This window comes from Osmia lignaria, unplaced genomic scaffold, assembly GCF_051020975.1.
Source record: "Osmia lignaria lignaria isolate PbOS001 unplaced genomic scaffold, iyOsmLign1 scaffold0011, whole genome shotgun sequence".
NCBI classification, from domain to species: domain Eukaryota; kingdom Metazoa; phylum Arthropoda; class Insecta; order Hymenoptera; family Megachilidae; genus Osmia; species Osmia lignaria.
In genome coordinates this window covers 3,333,032-3,356,022 of record NW_027478165.1, presented here as the reverse complement: position 1 = coordinate 3,356,022, position 22,991 = coordinate 3,333,032, and positions in this window count along the sequence as shown.

Genomic DNA, 22,991 nt, shown 5'->3' with positions numbered 1-22,991 from the left:
AAAGTAGGAAACTTAATTCTCTACAAAAAAGTCTGGTAAGATTTTGCCATAGCTCGCTTCGTTTCCGAGATATTTGCAGATTTATCTCAAAGGAAGGTGCCTAACGGACATATTTCGAGATATTTCTTCTTCTTGTTGTTCTTCTTCTGCACAGCTAAACTGGAAGTGGCATTTCCAGCTCGCAATAGTGCAGAGTTATCTCAAAGAGAGGGGCCACGGTGTTTCTGTATCTCTATTATGTTGGTGCTGCTTCGGAACTTTTAAATATCTCGATATATCTCGAAAACTACGCTTCTGAGCAAAAAATATCATAGAACATAAATTGTAGGAAACATAATTCTCTACAAAAAAGGTCTCTTAACATTTTGCCATAGCTCTCTTCGTTTCCGAGATATTTGCAGATTTATCTCAAGGGAAGGGGCCTAACGGACATATTTCGAGGTATTTCTTCTTCTTGTTGTTCTTCTTCTGCACAGCTAAACTGGAAGTGGCATTTCCAGCTCGCAATAGTACAGAGTTATCTCAAAGAAAGGGGCCACGGTGTTTCTGTATCTCTATTATGTTGGTGCGGCTTCGGAACTTTTAAATATCTTGATATATCTCGAGAACTACGCATCTGATCAAAAAATATCATAGAACATAAAAAGTAGGAAACTTAATTCTCTACAAAAAAGGTCTCTTAACATTTTGCCATAGCTCTCTTCGTTTCCGAGATATTTGCAGATTTATCTCAAGGGAAGGGGCCTGACGGACATATTTCGAGATATTTCTTCTTCTTGTTGTTCTTCTTCTGCACAGCTACGCTGGAAGTGGCATTTGCAGCTCCCAATTGTGCAGAGTTATCTCAAAGAGAGGGGCCACGGTGTTTCTGTATCTCTATTATGTTGGTGCGGCTTCGGAACATTTAAATATCTTGATATATCTCGAGAACTACGCATCTGATCAAAAAATATCATAGAACATAAAAAGTAGGAAACTCAATTCTCTACAAGAAAGGTCTCTTAACATTTTGCAATAGCTCGCTTCGTTTCCGAGATATTTGCATATTTATCTCAAGGGAAGGGGCCTGACGGACATATTTCGAGATATTTCTTCTTCTTGTTGTTCTTCTTCTGCACAGCTACGCTGGAAGTGGCATTTGCAGCTCGCAATTGTGCAGAGTTATCTCAAAGAGATGGGCCACGGTGTTTCTGTATCTCTATTATGTTGGTGCGGCTTCGGAACTTTTAAATATCTTGATATATCTCGAGAACTACGCATCTGATCAAAAAATATCATAGAACGGAAAAAGTAGGAAACTTAATTCCATACAAAAAAGGTCCCTTAACATTTTGCCATAGCTCGCTTCGTTTCCGAGATATTTGCAGATTTATCTCAAGGGAAGTGGCCTGACGGACATATTTCGAGATATTTCTTCTTCTTGTTGTTCTTCTTCTGCACAGCTAAGCTGGAAGTGGCATTTGCGGCTCGCACTAGTGCAGAGTTATCTCAAAGAAAGGGGCCACGGTGTTTCTGTATCTCTATTATGTTGGTGCGGCTTCGGAACTTTTAAATATCTTGATATATCTCGAGAACTACGCATCTGATCAAAAAATATCATAGAACATAAAAAGTAGGAAACTTAATTCGCTACAAAAAGGTCTGTTAACATTTTGCCATAGCTCGCTTCGTTTCCGAGATATTTGCAGATTTATCTCAAGGGAAGGGGCCTAACGGACATATTTCGTGATATTTCTTCTTCTTGTTGTTCTTCTTCTGCACAGCTAAGCTGGAAGTGGCATTTGCAGCTCGCATTAGTGCAGAGTTATCTCAAAGAAAGGGGCCACGGTGTTTCTGTATCTCTATTATGTTGGTGCGGCTTCTTAACTTTTAAATATCTTGATATATCTCGAGAACTACGCATCTGATCAAAAAATATCATAGAACATAAAAAGTAGGAAACTCAATTCTCTACAAGAAAGGTCTCTTAACATTTTGCAATAGCTCGCTTCGTTTCCGAGATATTTGCAGATTTATCTCAAGGGAAGGGGCCTGACGGACATATTTCGAGATATTTCTTCTTCTTGTTGTTCTTCTTCTGCACAGCTACGCTGGAAGTGGCATTTGCAGCTCGCAATTGTGCAGAGTTATCTCAAAGAGAGGGGCCACGGTGTTTCTGTATCTCTATTATGTTGGTGCGGCTTCGGAACATTTAAATATCTTGATATATCTCGAGAACTACGCATCTGATCAAAAAATATCATAGAACATAAAAAGTAGGAAACTCAATTCTCTACAAGAAAGGTCTCTTAACATTTTGCAATAGCTCGCTTCGTTTCCGAGATATTTGCATATTTATCTCAAGGGAAGGGGCCTGACGGACATATTTCGAGATATTTCTTCTTCTTGTTGTTCTTCTTCTGCACAGCTACGCTGGAAGTGGCATTTGCAGCTCGCAATTGTGCAGAGTTATCTCAAAGAGAGGGGCCACGGTGTTTCTGTATCTCTATTATGTTGGTGCGGCTTCGGAACTTTTAAATATCTTGATATATCTCGAGAACTACGCATCTGATCAAAAAATATCATAGAACATAAAAAGTAGGAAACTTAATTCCATACAAAAAAGGTCCCTTAACATTTTGCCATAGCTCGCTTCGTTTCCGAGATATTTGCAGATTTATCTCAAGGGAAGTGGCCTGACGGACATATTTCGAGATATTTCTTCTTCTTGTTGTTCTTCTTCTGCACAGCTAAGCTGGAAGTGGCATTTGCGGCTCGCACTAGTGCAGAGTTATCTCAAAGAAAGGGGCCACGGTGTTTCTGTATCTCTATTATGTTGGTGCGGCTTCGGAACTTTTAAATATCTTGATATATCTCGAGAACTACGCATCTGATCAAAAAATATCATAGAACATAAAAAGTAGGAAACTTAATTCGCTACAAAAAGGTCTGTTAACATTTTGCCATAGCTCGCTTCGTTTCCGAGATATTTGCAGATTTATCTCAAGGGAAGGGGCCTAACGGACATATTTCGTGATATTTCTTCTTCTTGTTGTTCTTCTTCTGCACAGCTAAGCTGGAAGTGGCATTTGCAGCTCGCATTAGTGCAGAGTTATCTCAAAGAAAGGGGCCACGGTGTTTCTGTATCTCTATTATGTTGGTGCGGCTTCTTAACTTTTAAATATCTTGATATATCTCGAGAACTACGCATCTGATCAAAAAATATCATAGAACATAAAAAGTAGGAAACTCAATTCTCTACAAGAAAGGTCTCTTAACATTTTGCAATAGCTCGCTTCGTTTCCGAGATATTTGCAGATTTATCTCAAGGGAAGGGGCCTGACGGACATATTTCGAGATATTTCTTCTTCTTGTTGTTCTTCTTCTGCACAGCTACGCTGGAAGTGGCATTTGCAGCTCGCAATTGTGCAGAGTTATCTCAAAGAGAGGGGCCACGGTGTTTCTGTATCTCTATTATGTTGGTGCGGCTTCGGAACTTTTAAATATCTTGATATATCTCGAGAACTACGCATCTGATCAAAAAATATCATAGAACATAAAAAGTAGGAAACTTAATTCCATACAAAAAAGGTCCCTTAACATTTTGCCATAGCTCGCTTCGTTTCCGAGATATTTGCAGATTTATCTCAAGGGAAGTGGCCTGACGGACATATTTCGAGATATTTCTTCTTCTTGTTGTTCTTCTTCTGCACAGCTAAGCTGGAAGTGGCATTTGCGGCTCGCACTAGTGCAGAGTTATCTCAAAGAAAGGGGCCACGGTGTTTCTGTATCTCTATTATGTTGGTGCGGCTTCGGAACTTTTAAATATCTTGATATATCTCGAGAACTACGCATCTGATCAAAAAATATCATAGAACATAAAAAGTAGGAAACTTAATTCGCTACAAAAAGGTCTGTTAACATTTTGCCATAGCTCGCTTCGTTTCCGAGATATTTGCAGATTTATCTCAAGGGAAGGGGCCTAACGGACATATTTCGTGATATTTCTTCTTCTTGTTGTTCTTCTTCTGCACAGCTAAGCTGGAAGTGGCATTTGCAGCTCGCATTAGTGCAGAGTTATCTCAAAGAAAGGGGCCACGGTGTTTCTGTATCTCTATTATGTTGGTGCGGCTTCTTAACTTTTAAATATCTTGATATATCTCGAGAACTACGCATCTGATCAAAAAATATCATAGAACATAAAAAGTAGGAAACTCAATTCTCTACAAGAAAGGTCTCTTAACATTTTGCAATAGCTCGCTTCGTTTCCGAGATATTTGCAGATTTATCTCAAGGGAAGGGGCCTGACGGACATATTTCGAGATATTTCTTCTTCTTGTTGTTCTTCTTCTGCACAGCTACGCTGGAAGTGGCATTTGCAGCTCGCAATTGTGCAGAGTTATCTCAAAGAGAGGGGCCACGGTGTTTCTGTATCTCTATTATGTTGGTGCGGCTTCGGAACTTTTACATATCTTGATATATCTCGAGAACTACGCATCTGATCAAAAAATATCATAGAACATAAAAAGTAGGAAACTCAATTCTCTACAAGAAAGGTCTCTTAACATTTTGCAATAGCTCGCTTCGTTTCCGAGATATTTGCAGATTTATCTCAAGGGAAGGGGCCTGACGGACATATTTCGAGATATTTCTTCTTCTTGTTGTTCTTCTTCTGCACAGCTACGCTGGAAGTGGCATTTGCAGCTCGCAATTGTGCAGAGTTATCTCAAAGAGAGGGGCCACGGTGTTTCTGTATCTCTATTATGTTGGTGCGGCTTCGGAACTTTTAAATATCTTGATATATCTCGAGAACTACGCATCTGATCAAAAAATATCATAGAACATAAAAAGTAGGAAACTTAATTCGCTACAAAAAAGGTCTCTTAACATTTTGCCATAGCTCGCTTCGTTTCCGAGATATTTGCAGATTTATCTCAAGGGAAGGGGCCTCACGGACATATTTCGTGATATTTCTTCTTCTTGTTGTTCTTCTTCTGCACAGCTAAGCTGGAAGTGGCATTTGCGGCTCGCACTAGTACAGAGTTATCTCAAAGAAAGGGGCCACGGTGTTTCTGTATCTCTATTATGTTGGTGCGGCTTCGGAACTTTTAAATATCTTGATATATCTCGAGAACTACGCATCTGATCAAAAAATATCATAGAACATAAAAAGTAGGAAACTTAATTCTCTACAAAAAAGGTGTCTTAACATTTTGCCATAGCTCTCTTCGTTTCCGAGATATTTGCAGATTTATCTCAAGGGAAGGGGCCTGACGGACATATTTCGAGATATTTCTTCTTCTTGTTGTTCTTCTTCTGCACAGCTAAGCTGGAAGTGGCATTTGCAGCTCGCAATAGTGCAGAGTTATCTCAAAGAAAGGGGCCACGGTGTTTCTGTATCTCTATTATGTTGGTGCGGCTTCGGAACTTTTAAATATCTTGATATATCTCGAGAACTACGCATCTGATCAAAAAATATCATAGAACATAAAAAGTAGGAAACATAATTCCATACAAAAAGGGTCTCTTAACATTTTGCCATAGCTAGCTTCGTTTCCGAGATATTTGCAGATTTCTCTCAAGGGAAGGGGCCTGACGGACATATTTCGAGATATTTCTTCTTCTTGTTGTTCTTCTTCTGCACAGCTAAGCTGGAAGTGGCATTTGCAGCTCGCAATAGTGCAGAGTTATCGCAAAGAAAGGGGCCACGGTGTTTCTGTATCTCTATTATGTTGGTACGGCTTCGGAACTTTTAAATATCTTGATATATCTCGAGAACTACGCATCTGATCAAAAAATATCATAGAACATAAAAAGTAGGAAACCTAATTTTCTACAAAAAAGGTCTCTTAACATTTTGCCGTAGCTCGCTTCGTTTCCGAGATATTTGCAGATTTATCTCAAGGGATGGGGTCTGACGGACATATTTCGAGATATTTCTTCTTCTTGTTGTTCTTCTTCTGCACAGCTAAGCTGGAAGTGGCATTTGCAGCTCGCAATAGTGCAGAGTTATCTCAAAGAAAGGGGCCACGGTGTTTCTGTATCTCTATTATGTTGGTGCGGCTTCGGAACTTTTAAATATCTTGATATATCTCGAGAACTACGCATCTGATCGAAAAATATCATAGAACATAAAAAGTAGGAAACTTAATTCTCTACAAAACAGGTCTCTCAACATTTTGCCATAGCTCGCTTCGTTTCCGAGATATTTGCAGATTTATCTCAAGGGAATGGGCCTGACGGACATATTTCGAGATATTTCTTCTTCTTGTTGTTCTTCTTCTGCACAGCTAAGCTGGAAGTGGCATTTGCAGCTCGCAATAGTGCAGAGTTATCTCAAAGAAAGGGGCCACGGTGTTTCTGTATCTCTATTATGTTGGTGCGGCTTCGGAACTTTTAAATATCTTGATATATCTCGAGAACTACGCATCTGATCGAAAAATATCATAGAACATAAAAAGTAGGAAACTTAATTCTCTACAAAACAGGTCTCTTAACATTTTGCCATAGCTCGCTTCGTTTCCGAGATATTTGCAGATTTATCTCAAGGGAAGGGGCCTGACGGACATATTTCGAGATATTTCTTCTTCTTGTTGTTCTTCTTCTGCACAGCTAAGCTGGAAGTGGCATTTGCAGCTCGCAATAGTGCAGAGTTATCTCAAAGAAAGGGGCCACGGTGTGTCTGTATCTCTATTATGTTGGTGCGGCTTCGGAACTTTTAAATATCTTGATATATCTCGAGAACTACGCATCTGATCGAAAAATATCATAGAACATAAAAAGTAGGAAACTGAATTCTCTACAAAAGAGGTCTCTTAACATTTTGCCATAGCTCGCTTCGTTTCCGAGATATTTGCAGATTTATCTCAAGGGAAGGGGCCTGACGGACATATTTCGAGATATTTCTTCTTTTTGTTGTTCTTCTTCTGCACAGCTAAGCTGGAAGTGGCATTTGCAGCTCGCAATAGTGCAGAGTTATCTCAAAGAAAGGGGCCACGGTGTTTTGGTATCTCTATTATGTTGGTGCGGCTTCGGAACTTTTAAATATCTTGATATATCTCGAGAACTACGCATCCGATCAAAAAATATCATAGAACATAAAAAGTAGGAAACTTAATTCTCTACAAAAAAGGTCTCTTAACATTTTGCCGTAGCTCGCTTCGTTTCCGAGATATTTGCAGATTTATCTCAAGGGAAGGGGCCTGACGGACATATTTCGAGATATTTCTTCTTCTTGTTGTTCTTCTTCTGCACAGCTAAGCTGGAAGTGGCATTTGCAGCTCGCAATAGTGCAGAGTTATCGCAAAGAAAGGGGCCACGGTGTTTCTGTATCTCTATTATGTTGGTACGGCTTCGGAACTTTTAAATATCTTGATATATCTCGAGAACTACGCATCTGATCAAATAATATCATAGAACATAAAAAGTAGGAAACTTAATTCTCCACAAATAAGGTCTCTTAACATTTTGCCATAGCTCGCTTCGTTTCCGAGATATTTGCAGATTTATCTCAAGGGAAGGGGCCTGACGGACATATTTCGAGATATTTCTTCTTCTTGTTGGTCTTCTTCTGCACAGCTAAGCTGGAAGTGGCATTTGCAGCTCGCAATAGTGCAGAGTTATCTCAAAGAAATGGGCCACGGTGTTTCTGTATCTCTATTATGTTGGTGCGGCTTCGGAACTTTTAAATATCTTGATATATCTCGAGAGCTACGCATCCGATCAAAAAATATCATAGAATATAAAAAGTAGGAAACTTAATTTTCTACAAAAAAGGTCTCTTAACATTTTGCCGTAGCTCTCTTCGTTTCCGAGATATTTGCAGATTTATCTCAAGGGAAGGGGTCTGACGGACATATTTCGAGATATTTCTTCTTCTTGTTGTTCTTCTTCTGCACAGCTAAGCTGGCAGTGGCATTTGCAGCTCGCAATAGTGCAGAGTTATCTCAAAGAAAGGGGCCACGGTGTTTCTGTATCTCTATTATGTTGGTGCGGCTTCGGAACTTTTAAATATCTTGATATATCTCGAGAACTACGCATCTGATCGAAAAATATCATAGAACATAAAAAGTAGGAAACTTAATTCTCTACAAAACAGGTCTCTTAACATTTTGCCATAGCTCGCTTCGTTTCCGAGATATTTGCAGATTTATCTCAAGGGAACGGGTCTGACGGACATATTTCGAGATATTTCTTCTTCTTGTTGTTCTTCTTCTGCACAGCTAAGCTGGAAGTGGCATTTGCAGCTCGCAATAGTGCAGAGTTATCTCAAAGAAAGGGGCCACGGTGTTTCTGTATCTCTATTATGTTGGTGCGGCTTCGGAACTTTTAAATATCTTGATATATCTCGAGAACTACGCATCCGATCAAAAAATATCATACAACATAAAAAGTAGGAAACTTAATTCTCTACAAAAAAGGTCTCTTAACATTTTGCCATAGCTCGCTTCGTTTCCGAGATATTTGCAGATTTATCTCGAGGGAAGGGGCCTGACGGACATATTTCGAGATATTTCTTCTTCTTGTTGTTCTTCTTCTGCACAGCTAAGCTGGAAGTGGCATTTGCAGCTCGCAATAGTGCAGAGTTATCTCAAAGAAAGGGGCCACGGTGTTTCTGTATCTCTATTATGTTGGTGCGGCTTCGGAACTTTTAAATATCTTGATATATCTCGAGAACTACGCATCTGCTCAAATAATATCATAGAACATAAAAAGTAGGAAACTTAATTCTCCACAAATAAGGTCTCTTAACATTTTGCCATAGCTCGCTTCGTTTCCGAGATATTTGCAGAGTTATCTCAAAGAAAGGGGCCACGGTGTTTCTGTATCTCTATTATGTTGGTGCGGCTTCGGAACTTTTAAATATCTTGATATATCTCGAGAACTACGCATCTCATCGAAAAATATCATAGAACATAAAAAGTAGGAAACTTAATTCGCTACAAAAAAGGTCTCTTAACATTTTGCCATAGCTCGCTTCGTTTCCGAGATATTTGCAGATTTATCTCAAGGGAAGGGGCCTCACGGACATATTTCGAGATATTTCTTCTTCTTGTTGTCCTTCTTCTGCACAGCTAAGCTGGAAGTGGCATTTGCGGCTCGCACTAGTACAGAGTTATCTCAAAGAAAGGGGCCACGGTGTTTCTGTATCTCTATTATGTTGGTGCGGCTTCGGAACTTTTAAATATCTTGATATATCTCGAGAACTACGCATCTGATCAAAAAATATTATAGAACATAAAAAGTAGGAAACTTAATTCTCTACAAAAAAGGTCTCTTAACATTTTGCCATAGCTCTCTTCGTTTCCGAGATATTTGCAGATTTATCTCAAGGGAAGGGGCCTGACGGACATATTTCGAGATATTTCTTCTTCTTGTTGTTCTTCTTCTGCACAGCTAAGCTGGAAGTGGCATTTGCAGCTCGCAATAGTGCAGAGTTATCTCAAAGAAAGGGGCCACGGTGTTTCTGTATCTCTATTATGTTGGTGCGGCTTCGGAACTTTTAAATATCTTGATATATCTCGAGAACTACGCATCTGATCAAAAAATATCATAGAACATAAAAAGTAGGAAACTTAATTCTCTACAAAAAAGTCTGTTAAGATTTTGCCATAGCTCGCTTCGTTTCCGAGATATTTGCAGATTTATCTCAAGGGAAGGGGCCTAACGGACATATTTCGAGATATTTCTTCTTCTTGTTGTTCTTCTTCTGCACAGCTAAACTGGAAGTGGCATTTGCAGCTCGCAATAGTGCAGAGTTATCTCAAAGAGAGGGGCCACGGTGTTTCTGTATCTCTATTATGTTGGTGCGGCTTCGGAACTTTTAAATATCTTGATATATCCCGAGAACTACGCATCTGATCAAAAAATATCATAGAACATAAAAAGTAGGAAACATAATTCCATACAAAAAAGGTCTCTTAACATTTTGCCATAGCTAGCTTCGTTTCCGAGATATTTGCAGATTTATCTCAAGGGAAGGGGCCTGACGGACATATTTCGAGATATTTCTTCTTCTTGTTGTTCTTCTTCTGCACAGCTAAGCTGGAAGTGGCATTTGCAGCTCGCAATAGTGCAGAGTTATCGCAAAGAAAGGGGCCACGGTGTTTCTGTATCTCTATTATGTTGGTACGGCTTCGGAACTTTTAAATATCTTGATATATCTCGAGAACTACGCATCTGATCAAAAAATATCATAGAACATAAAAAGTAGGAAACTTAATTCTCCACAAATAAGGTCTCTTAACATTTTGCCATAGCTCGCTTCGTTTCCGAGATATTTGCAGATTTATCTCAAGGGAAGGGGCCTGACGGACATATTTCGAGATATTTCTTCTTCTTGTTGTTCTTCTTCTGCACAGCTAAGCTGGAAGTGGCATTTGCAGCTCGCAATAGTGCAGAGTTATCTCAAAGAAAGGGGCCACGGTGTTTCTGTATCTCTATTATGTTGGTGCGGCTTCGGAACTTTTAAATATCTTGATATATCTCGAGAACTACGCATCTGATCGAAAAATATCATAGAACATAAAAAGTAGGAAACTTAATTCTCTACAAAACAGGTCTCTTAACATTTTGCCATAGCTCGCTTCGTTTCCGAGATATTTGCAGATTTATCTCAAGGGAAGGGGCCTGACGGACATATTTCGAGATATTTCTTCTTCTTGTTGTTCTTCTTCTGCACAGCTAAGCTGGAAGTGGCATTTGCAGCTCGCAATAGTGCAGAGTTATCTCAAAGAAAGGGGCCACGGTGTGTCTGTATCTCTATTATGTTGGTGCGGCTTCGGAACTTTTAAATATCTTGATATATCTCGAGAACTACGCATCTGATCGAAAAATATCATAGAACATAAAAAGTAGGAAACTTAATTCTCTACAAAAGAGGTCTCTTAACATTTTGCCATAGCTAGCTTCGTTTCCGAGATATTTGCAGATTTATCTCAAGGGAAGGGGCCTGACGGACATATTTCGAGATATTTCTTCTTCTTGTTGTTCTTCTTCTGCACAGCTAAGCTGGAAGTGGCATTTGCAGCTCGCAATAGTGCAGAGTTATCTCAAAGAAAGGGGCCACGGTGTTTCTGTATCTCTATTATGTTGGTGCGGCTTCGGAACTTTTAAATATCTTGATATATCTCGAGAACTACGCATCTGATCAAATAATATTATAGAACATAAAAAGTAGGAAACTTAATTCTCCACAAATAAGGTCTCTTAACATTTTGCCATAGCTCGCTTCGTTTCCGAGATATTTGCAGATTTATCTCAAGGGAAGGGGCCTGACGGACATATTTCGAGATATTTCTTCTTCTTGTTGTTCTTCTTCTGCACAGCTAAGCTGGAAGTGGCATTTGCAGCTCGCAATAGTGCAGAGTTATCGCAAAGAAAGGGGCCACGGTGTTTCTGTATCTCTATTATGTTGGTACGGCTTCGGAACTTTTAAATATCTTGATATATCTCGAGAGCTACGCATCCGATCAAAAAATATCATAGAATATAAAAAGTAGGAAACTTAATTTTCTACAAAAAAGGTCTCTTAACATTTTGCCGTAGCTCGCTTCGTTTCCGAGATATTTGCAGATTTATCTCAAGGGAAGGGGTCTGACGGACATATTTCGAGATATTTCTTCTTCTTGTTGTTCTTCTTCTGCACAGCTAAGCTGGCAGTGGCATTTGCAGCTCGCAATAGTGCAGAGTTATCTCAAAGAAAGGGGCCACGGTGTTTCTGTATCTCTATTATGTTGGTGCGGCTTCGGAACTTTTAAATATCTTGATATATCTCGAGAACTACGCATCTGATCGAAAAATATCATAGAACATAAAAAGTAGGAAACTTAATTCTCTACAAAACAGGTCTCTTAACATTTTGCCATAGCTCGCTTCGTTTCCGAGATATTTGCAGATTTATCTCAAGGGAAGGGGTCTGACGGACATATTTCGAGATATTTCTTCTTCTTGTTGTTCTTCTTCTGCACAGCTAAGCTGGAAGTGGCATTTGCAGCTCGCAATAGTGCAGAGTTATCTCAAAGAAAGGGGCCACGGTGTTTCTGTATCTCTATTATGTTGGTGCGGCTTCGGAACTTTTAAATATCTTGATATATCTCGAGAACTACGCATCTGCTCAAATAATATCATAGAACATAAAAAGTAGGAAACTTAATTCTCCACAAATAAGGTCTCTTAACATTTTGCCATAGCTCGCTTCGTTTCCGAGATATTTGCAGATTTATCTCAAGGGAAGGGGCCTGACGGACATATTTCGAGATATTTCTTCTTCTTGTTGTTCTTCTTCTGCACAGCTAAGCTGGAAGTGGCATTTGCAGCTCGCAATAGTGCAGAGTTATCGCAAAGAAAGGGGCCACGGTGTTTCTGTATCTCTATTATGTTGGTACGGCTTCGGAACTTTTAAATATCTTGATATATCTCGAGAACTACGCATCTGATCAAATAATATCATAGAATATAAAAAGTAGGAAACTTAATTTTCTACAAAAAAGGTCTCTTAACATTTTGCCGTAGCTCGCTTCGTTTCCCAGATATTTGCAGATTTATCTCAAGGGAAGGGGTTTGACGGACATATTTCGAGATATTTCTTCTTCTTGTTGTTCTTCTTCTGCACAGCTAAGCTGGCAGTGGCATTTGCAGCTCGCAATAGTGCAGAGTTATTTCAAAGAAAGGGGCCACGGTGTTTCTGTATCTCTATTATGTTGGTGCGGCTTCGGAACTTTTAAATATCTTGATATATCTCGAGAACTACGCATCTGATCGAAAAATATCATAGAACATAAAAAGTAGGAAACTTAATTCTCTACAAAACAGGTCTCTTAACATTTTGCCATAGCTCGCTTCGTTTCCGAGATATTTGCAGATTTATCTCAAGGGAAGGGGTCTGACGGACATATTTCGAGATATTTCTTCTTCTTGTTGTTCTTCTTCTGCACAGCTAAGCTGGAAGTGGCATTTGCAGCTCGCAATAGTGCAGAGTTATCTCAAAGAAAGGGGCCACGGTGTTTCTGTATCTCTATTATGTTGGTGCGGCTTCGGAACTTTTAAATATCTTGATATATCTCGAGAACTACGCATCCGATCAAAAAATATCATACAACATAAAAAGTAGGAAACTTAATTCTCTACAAAAAAGGTCTCTTAACATTTTGCCATAGCTCGCTTCGTTTCCGAGATATTTGCAGATTTATCTCGAGGGAAGGGGCCTGACGGACATATTTCGAGATATTTCTTCTTCTTGTTGTTCTTCTTCTGCACAGCTAAGCTGGAAGTGGCATTTGCAGCTCGCAATAGTGCAGAGTTATCTCAAAGAAAGGGGCCACGGTGTTTCTGTATCTCTATTATGTTGGTGCGGCTTCGGAACTTTTAAATATCTTGATATATCTCGAGAACTACGCATCTGCTCAAATAATATCATAGAACATAAAAAGTAGGAAACTTAATTCTCCACAAATAAGGTCTCTTAACATTTTGCCATAGCTCGCTTCGTTTCCGAGATATTTGCAGATTTATCTCAAGGGAAGGGGCCTGACGGACATATTTCGAGATATTTCTTCTTCTTGTTGTTCTTCTTCTGCACAGCTAAGCTGGAAGTGGCATTTGCAGCTCGCAATAGTGCAGAGTTATCGCAAAGAAAGGGGCCACGGTGTTTCTGTATCTCTATTATGTTGGTACGGCTTCGGAACTTTTAAATATCTTGATATATCTCGAGAACTACGCATCTGATCAAATAATATCATAGAACATAAAAAGTAGGAAACTTAATTCTCCACAAATAAGGTCTCTTAACATTTTGCCATAGCTCGCTTCGTTTCCGAGATATTTGCAGATTTATCTCAAGGGAAGGGGCCTGACGGACATATTTCGAGATATTTCTTCTTCTTGTTGGTCTTCTTCTGCACAGCTAAGCTGGAAGTGGCATTTGCAGCTCGCAATAGTGCAGAGTTATCTCAAAGAAAGGGGCCACGGTGTTTCTGTATCTCTATTATGTTGGTGCGGCTTCGGAACTTTTAAATATCTTGATATATCTCGAGAGCTACGCATCCGATCAAAAAATATCATAGAACATAAAAAGTAGGAAACTTAATTTTCTACAAAAAAGGTCTCTTAACATTTTGCCGTAGCTCGCTTTGTTTCCGAGATATTTGCAGATTTATCTCAAGGGAAGGGGTCTGACGGACATATTTCGAGATATTTCTTCTTCTTGTTGTTCTTCTTCTGCACAGCTAAGCTGGCAGTGGCATTTGCAGCTCGCAATAGTGCAGAGTTATCTCAAAGAAAGGGGCCACGGTGTTTCTGTATCTCTATTATGTTGGTGCGGCTTCGGAACTTTTAAATATCTTGATATATCTCGAGAACTACGCATCTGATCGAAAAATATCATAGAACATAAAAAGTAGGAAACTTAATTCTCTACAAAACAGGTCTCTTAACATTTCGCCATAGCTCGCTTCGTTTCCGAGATATTTGCAGATTTATCTCAAGGGAAGGGGTCTGACGGACATATTTCGAGATATTTCTTCTTCTTGTTGTTCTTCTTCTGCACAGCTAAGCTGGAAGTGGCATTTGCAGCTCGCAATAGTGCAGAGTTATCTCAAAGAAAGGGGCCACGGTGTTTCTGTATCTCTATTATGTTGGTGCGGCTTCGGAACTTTTAAATATCTTGATATATCTCGAGAACTACGCATCCGATCAAAAAATATCATACAACATAAAAAGTAGGAAACTTAATTCTCTACAAAAAAGGTCTCTTAACATTTTGCCATAGCTCGCTTCGTTTCCGAGATATTTGCAGATTTATCTCGAGGGAAGGGGCCTGACGGACATATTTCGAGATATTTCTTCTTCTTGTTGTTCTTCTTCTGCACAGCTAAGCTGGAAGTGGCATTTGCAGCTCGCAATAGTGCAGAGTTATCTCAAAGAAAGGGGCCACGGTGTTTCTGTATCTCTATTATGTTGGTGCGGCTTCGGAACTTTTAAATATCTTGATATATCTCGAGAACTACGCATCTGCTCAAATAATATCATAGAACATAAAAAGTAGGAAACTTAATTCTCCACAAATAAGGTCTCTTAACATTTTGCCATAGCTCGCTTCGTTTCCGAGATATTTGCAGATTTATCTCAAGGGAAGGGGCCTGACGGACATATTTCGAGATATTTCTTCTTCTTGTTGTTCTTCTTCTGCACAGCTAAGCTGGAAGTGGCATTTGCAGCTCGCAATAGTGCAGAGTTATCGCAAAGAAAGGGGCCACGGTGTTTCTGTATCTCTATTATGTTGGTACGGCTTCGGAACTTTTAAATATCTTGATATATCTCGAGAACTACGCATCTGATCAAATAATATCATAGAACATAAAAAGTAGGAAACTTAATTCTCCACAAATAAGGTCTCTTAACATTTTGCCATAGCTCGCTTCGTTTCCGAGATATTTGCAGATTTATCTCAAGGGAAGGGGCCTGACGGACATATTTCGAGATATTTCTTCTTCTTGTTGGTCTTCTTCTGCACAGCTAAGCTGGAAGTGGCATTTGCAGCTCGCAATAGTGCAGAGTTATCTCAAAGAAAGGGGCCACGGTGTTTCTGTATCTCTATTATGTTGGTGCGGCTTCGGAACTTTTAAATATCTTGATATATCTCGAGAGCTACGCATCCGATCAAAAAATATCATAGAACATAAAAAGTAGGAAACTTAATTTTCTACAAAAAAGGTCTCTTAACATTTTGCCGTAGCTCGCTTTGTTTCCGAGATATTTGCAGATTTATCTCAAGGGAAGGGGTCTGACGGACATATTTCGAGATATTTCTTCTTCTTGTTGTTCTTCTTCTGCACAGCTAAGCTGGCAGTGGCATTTGCAGCTCGCAATAGTGCAGAGTTATCTCAAAGAAAGGGGCCACGGTGTTTCTGTATCTCTATTATGTTGGTGCGGCTTCGGAACTTTTAAATATCTTGATATATCTCGAGAACTACGCATCTGATCGAAAAATATCATAGAACATAAAAAGTAGGAAACTTAATTCTCTACAAAACAGGTCTCTTAACATTTCGCCATAGCTCGCTTCGTTTCCGAGATATTTGCAGATTTATCTCAAGGGAAGGGGTCTGACGGACATATTTCGAGATATTTCTTCTTCTTGTTGTTCTTCTTCTGCACAGCTAAGCTGGAAGTGGCATTTGCAGCTCGCAGTAGTGCAGAGTTATCTCAAAGAAAGGGGCCACGGTGTTTCTGTATCTCTATTATGTTGGTGCGGCTTCGGAACTTTTAAATATCTTGATATATCTCGAGAACTACGCATCCGATCAAAAAATATCATACAACATAAAAAGTAGGAAACTTAATTCTCTACAAAAAAGGTCTCTTAACATTTTGCCATAGCTCGCTTCGTTTCCGAGATATTTGCAGATTTATCTCAAGGGAAGGGGCCTGACGGACATATTTCGAGATATTTCTTCTTCTTGTTGTTCTTCTTCTGCACAGCTAAACTGGAAGTGGCATTTCCAGCTCGCAGTAGTGCAGAGTTATCTCAAAGAAAGGGGCCACGGTGTTTCTGTATCTCTATTATGTTGGTGCGGCTTTGGAACTTTTAAATATCTTGATATATCTCGAGAACTACGCATCTGATCAAATAATATCATAGAACATAAAAAGTAGGAAACTTAATTCTCCACAAATAAGGTCTCTTAACATTTTGCCATAGCTCGCTTCGTTTCCGAGATATTTGCAGATTTATCTCAAGGGAAGGGGCCTGACGGACATATTTCGAGATATTTCTTCTTCTTGTTGGTCTTCTTCTGCACAGCTAAGCTGGAAGTGGCATTTGCAGCTCGCAATAGTGCAGAGTTATCTCAAAGAAAGGGGCCACGGTGTTTCTGTATCTCTATTATGTTGGTGCGGCTTCGGAACTTTTAAATATCTTGATATATCTCGAGAGCTACGCATCCGATCAAAAAATATCATAGAACATAAAAAGTAGGAAACTTAATTCTCTACAAAAAAGGTCTCTTAACATTTTGCCATAGCTCGCTTCGTTTCCGAGATATTTGCAGATTTATCTCGAGGGAAGGGGCCTGACGGACATATTTCGAGATATTTCTTCTTCTTGTTGTTCTTCTTCTGCACAGCTAAGCTGGAAGTGGCATTTGCAGCTCGCAATAGTGCAGAGTTATCTCAAAGAAAGGGGCCACGGTGTTTCTGTATCTCTATTATGTTGGTGCGGCTTCGGAACTTTTAAATATCTTGATATATCTCGAGAACTACGCATCTGATCAAATAATATCATAGAACATAAAAAGTAGGAAACTTAATTCTCCACAAATAAGGTCTCTTAACATTTTGCCATAGCTCACTTCGTTTCCGAGATATTTGCAGATTTATCTCGAGGGAAGGGGCCTGACGGACATATTTCGAGATATTTCTTCTTCTTGTTGTTCTTCTTCTGCACAGCTAAGCTGGACGTGGCATTTACAGCTCGCAATAGTGCAGAGTTATCTCAAAGAAAGGGGCCACGGTGTTTCTGTATCTCTATTATGTTGGTGCGGCTTCGGAACTTTTAAATATCTTGATATATCTCGAGAACTACGCATCTGATCAAAAAATATCATAGAACATAAAAAGTAGGAAACTTAATTCTCTACAAATAAGGTCTCTTAACATTTTGCCATAGCTCGCTTCGTTTCCGAGATATTTGCAGATTTATCTCAAGGGAAGGGGCCTGACGGACATTTTTCGAGATATTTCTTCTTCTTGTTGTTCTTCTTCTGCACAGCTAAGCTGGACGTGGCATTTGCAGCTCGCAATAGTGCAGAGTTATCTCAAAGAAAGGGGCCACGGTGTTTCTGTATCTCTATTATGTTGGTGCGGCTTCGGAACTTTTAAATATCTTGATATATCTCGAGAACTACGCATCTGATCAAATAATATCATAGAACATAAAAAGTAGGAAGCTTAATTCTCCACAAATAAGGTCTCTTAACATTTTGCCATAGCTCGCTTCGTTTCCGAGATATTTGCAGATGTATCTCAAGGGAAGGGGCCTGACGGACATATTTCGAGATATTTCTTCTTCTTGTTGTTCTTCTTCTGCACAGCTAAGCTGGAAGTGGCATTTGCAGCTCGCAATAGTGCAGAGTTATCGCAAAGAAAGGGGCCACGGTGTTTCTGTATCTCTATTATGTTGGTACGGCTTCGGAACTTTTAAATATCTTGATATATCTCGAGAACTACGCATCTGATCAAATAATATCATAGAATATAAAAAGTAGGAAACTTAATTTTCTACAAAAAAGGTCTCTTAACATTTTGCCGTAGCTCGCTTCGTTTCCCAGATATTTGCAGATTTATCTCAAGGGAAGGGGTTTGACGGACATATTTCGAGATATTTCTTCTTCTTGTTGTTCTTCTTCTGCACAGCTAAGCTGGCAGTGGCATTTGCAGCTCGCAATAGTGCAGAGTTATCTCAAAGAAAGGGGCCACGGTGTTTCTGTATCTCTATTATGTTGGTGCGGCTTCGGAACTTTTAAATATCTTGATATATCTCGAGAACTACGCATCTGATCGAAAAATATCATAGAACATAAAAAGTAGGAAACTTAATTCTCTACAAAACAGGTCTCTTAACATTTTGCCATAGCTCGCTTCGTTTCCGAGATATTTGCAGATTTATCTCAAGGGAAGGGGTCTGACGGACATATTTCGAGATATTTCTTCTTCTTGTTGTTCTTCTTCTGCACAGCTAAGCTGGAAGTGGCATTTGCAGCTCGCAATAGTGCAGAGTTATCTCAAAGAAAGGGGCCACGGTGTTTCTGTATCTCTATTATGTTGGTGCGGCTTCGGAACTTTTAAATATCTTGATATATCTCGAGAACTACGCATCCGATCAAAAAATATCATACAACATAAAAAGTAGGAAACTTAATTCTCTACAAAAAAGGTCTCTTAACATTTTGCCATAGCTCGCTTCGTTTCCGAGATATTTGCAGATTTATCTCGAGGGAAGGGGCCTGACGGACATATTTCGAGATATTTCTTCTTCTTGTTGTTCTTCTTCTGCACAGCTAAGCTGGAAGTGGCATTTGCAGCTCGCAATAGTGCAGAGTTATCTCAAAGAAAGGGGCCACGGTGTTTCTGTATCTCTATTATGTTGGTGCGGCTTCGGAACTTTTAAATATCTTGATATATCTCGAGAACTACGCATCTGCTCAAATAATATCATAGAACATAAAAAGTAGGAAACTTAATTCTCCACAAATAAGGTCTCTTAACATTTTGCCATAGCTCGCTTCGTTTCCGAGATATTTGCAGATTTATCTCAAGGGAAGGGGCCTGACGGACATATTTCGAGATATTTCTTCTTCTTGTTGTTCTTCTTCTGCACAGCTAAGCTGGAAGTGGCATTTGCAGCTCGCAATAGTGCAGAGTTATCGCAAAGAAAGGGGCCACGGTGTTTCTGTATCTCTATTATGTTGGTACGGCTTCGGAACTTTTAAATATCTTGATATATCTCGAGAACTACGCATCTGATCAAATAATATCATAGAACATAAAAAGTAGGAAACTTAATTCTCCACAAATAAGGTCTCTTAACATTTTGCCATAGCTCGCTTCGTTTCCGAGATATTTGCAGATTTATCTCAAGGGAAGGGGCCTGACGGACATATTTCGAGATATTTCTTCTTCTTGTTGGTCTTCTTCTGCACAGCTAAGCTGGAAGTGGCATTTGCAGCTCGCAATAGTGCAGAGTTATCTCAAAGAAAGGGGCCACGGTGTTTCTGTATCTCTATTATGTTGGTGCGGCTTCGGAACTTTTAAATATCTTGATATATCTCGAGAGCTACGCATCCGATCAAAAAATATCATAGAACATAAAAAGTAGGAAACTTAATTTTCTACAAAAAAGGTCTCTTAACATTTTGCCGTAGCTCGCTTCGTTTCCGAGATATTTGCAGATTTATCTCAAGGGAAGGGGTCTGACGGACATATTTCGAGATATTTCTTCTTCTTGTTGTTCTTCTTCTGCACAGCTAAGCTGGCAGTGGCATTTGCAGCTCGCAATAGTGCAGAGTTATCTCAAAGAAAGGGGCCACGGTGTTTCTGTATCTCTATTATGTTGGTGCGGCTTCGGAACTTTTAAATATCTTGATATATCTCGAGAACTACGCATCTGATCGAAAAATATCATAGAACATAAAAAGTAGGAAACTTAATTCTCTACAAAACAGGTCTCTTAACATTTCGCCATAGCTCGCTTCGTTTCCGAGATATTTGCAGATTTATCTCAAGGGAAGGGGTCTGACGGACATATTTCGAGATATTTCTTCTTCTTGTTGTTCTTCTTCTGCACAGCTAAGCTGGAAGTGGCATTTGCAGCTCGCAGTAGTGCAGAGTTATCTCAAAGAAAGGGGCCACGGTGTTTCTGTATCTCTATTATGTTGGTGCGGCTTCGGAACTTTTAAATATCTTGATATATCTCGAGAACTACGCATCCGATCAAAAAATATCATACAACATAAAAAGTAGGAAACTTAATTCTCTACAAAAAAGGTCTCTTAACATTTTGCCATAGCTCGCTTCGTTTCCGAGATATTTGCAGATTTATCTCAAGGGAAGGGGCCTGACGGACATATTTCGAGATATTTCTTCTTCTTGTTGTTCTTCTTCTGCACAGCTAAACTGGAAGTGGCATTTCCAGCTCGCAGTAGTGCAGAGTTATCTCAAAGAAAGGGGCCACGGCGTTTCTGTATCTCTATTATGTTGGTGCGGCTTCGGAACTTTAAAATATCTTGGTATATCTCGAGAACTACGCATCTGATCAAAAAATATCATAGAACGTAAAAAGTAGGAAACTTAATTCTCTACAAATAAAGTCGCTTAACATTTTGCCATAGCTCGCTTCGTTTCCGAGATATTTGCAGATTTGTCTCAAGGGAAGGGGCCTGACGGACATATTTCGAGATATTTCTTCTTCTTGTTGTTCTTCTTCTGCACAGCTAAGCTGGAAGTGGCATTTGCAGCTCGCAATAGTGCAGAGTTATCTCAAAGAAAGGGGCCACGGTGTTTCTGTATCTCTATTATGTTGGTGCGGCTTTGGAACTTTTAAATATCTTGATATATCTCGAGAACTACGCATCTGATCAAATAATATCATAGAACATAAAAAGTAGGAAACTTAATTCTCCACAAATAAGGTCTCTTAACATTTTGCCATAGCTCGCTTCGTTTCCGAGATATTTGCAGATTTATCTCAAGGGAAGGGGCCTGACGGACATATTTCGAGATATTTCTTCTTCTTGTTGGTCTTCTTCTGCACAGCTAAGCTGGAAGTGGCATTTGCAGCTCGCAATAGTGCAGAGTTATCTCAAAGAAAGGGGCCACGGTGTTTCTGTATCTCTATTATGTTGGTGCGGCTTCGGAACTTTTAAATATCTTGATATATCTCGAGAGCTACGCATCCGATCAAAAAATATCATAGAACATAAAAAGTAGGAAACTTAATTCTCTACAAAAAAGGTCTCTTAACATTTTGCCATAGCTCGCTTCGTTTCCGAGATATTTGCAGATTTATCTCGAGGGAAGGGGCCTGACGGACATATTTCGAGATATTTCTTCTTCTTGTTGTTCTTCTTCTGCACAGCTAAGCTGGAAGTGGCATTTGCAGCTCGCAATAGTGCAGAGTTATCTCAAAGAAAGGGGCCACGGTGTTTCTGTATCTCTATTATGTTGGTGCGGCTTCGGAACTTTTAAATATCTTGATATATCTCGAGAACTACGCATCTGATCAAATAATATCATAGAACATAAAAAGTAGGAAACTTAATTCTCCACAAATAAGGTCTCTTAACATTTTGCCATAGCTCGCTTCGTTTCCGAGATATTTGCAGATTTATCTCGAGGGAAGGGGCCTGACGGACATATTTCGAGATATTTCTTCTTCTTGTTGTTCTTCTTCTGCACAGCTAAGCTGGACGTGGCATTTACAGCTCGCAATAGTGCAGAGTTATCTCAAAGAAAGGGGCCACGGTGTTTCTGTATCTCTATTATGTTGGTGCGGCTTCGGAACTTTTAAATATCTTGATATATCTCGAGAACTACGCATCTGATCAAAAAATATCATAGAACATAAAAAGTAGGAAACTTAATTCTCTACAAATAAGGTCTCTTAACATTTTGCCATAGCTCGCTTCGTTTCCGAGATATTTGCAGATTTATCTCAAGGGAAGGGGCCTGACGGACATTTTTCGAGATATTTCTTCTTCTTGTTGTTCTTCTTCTGCACAGCTAAGCTGGACGTGGCATTTGCAGCTCGCAATAGTGCAGAGTTATCTCAAAGAAAGGGGCCACGGTGTTTCTGTATCTCTATTATGTTGGTGCGGCTTCGGAACTTTTAAATATCTTGATATATCTCGAGAACTACGCATCTGATCAAATAATATCATAGAACATAAAAAGTAGGAAGCTTAATTCTCCACAAATAAGGTCTCTTAACATTTTGCCATAGCTCGCTTCGTTTCCGAGATATTTGCAGATGTATCTCAAGGGAAGGGGCCTGACGGACATATTTCGAGATATTTCTTCTTCTTGTTGGTCTTCTTCTGCACAGCTAAGCTGGAAGTGGCATTTGCAGCTCGCAATAGTGCAGAGTTATCTCGAAGAAAGGGGCCACGGTGTTTCTGTATCTCTATTATGTTGGTGCGGCTTCGGATCTTTTAAATATCTCGATATATCTCGAAAACTACGCTTCTGATCAAAAAATATCATAAAACGTAAATTGTGGGAAACATAATTCTCTACAAAAAAGGTCTCTTAACATTTTGCCATAGCTCGCTTCGTTTCCGAGATATTTGCAGATTTATCTCAAGGGAAGGGGTCTGACGGACATATTTCGAGATATTTCTTCTTCTTGTTGTTCTTCTTCTGCACAGCTAAGCTGGAAGTGGCATTTGCAGCTCGCAATAGTGCAGAGTTATCTCAAAGAAAGGGGCCACGGTGTTTCTGTATCTCTATTATGTTGGTGC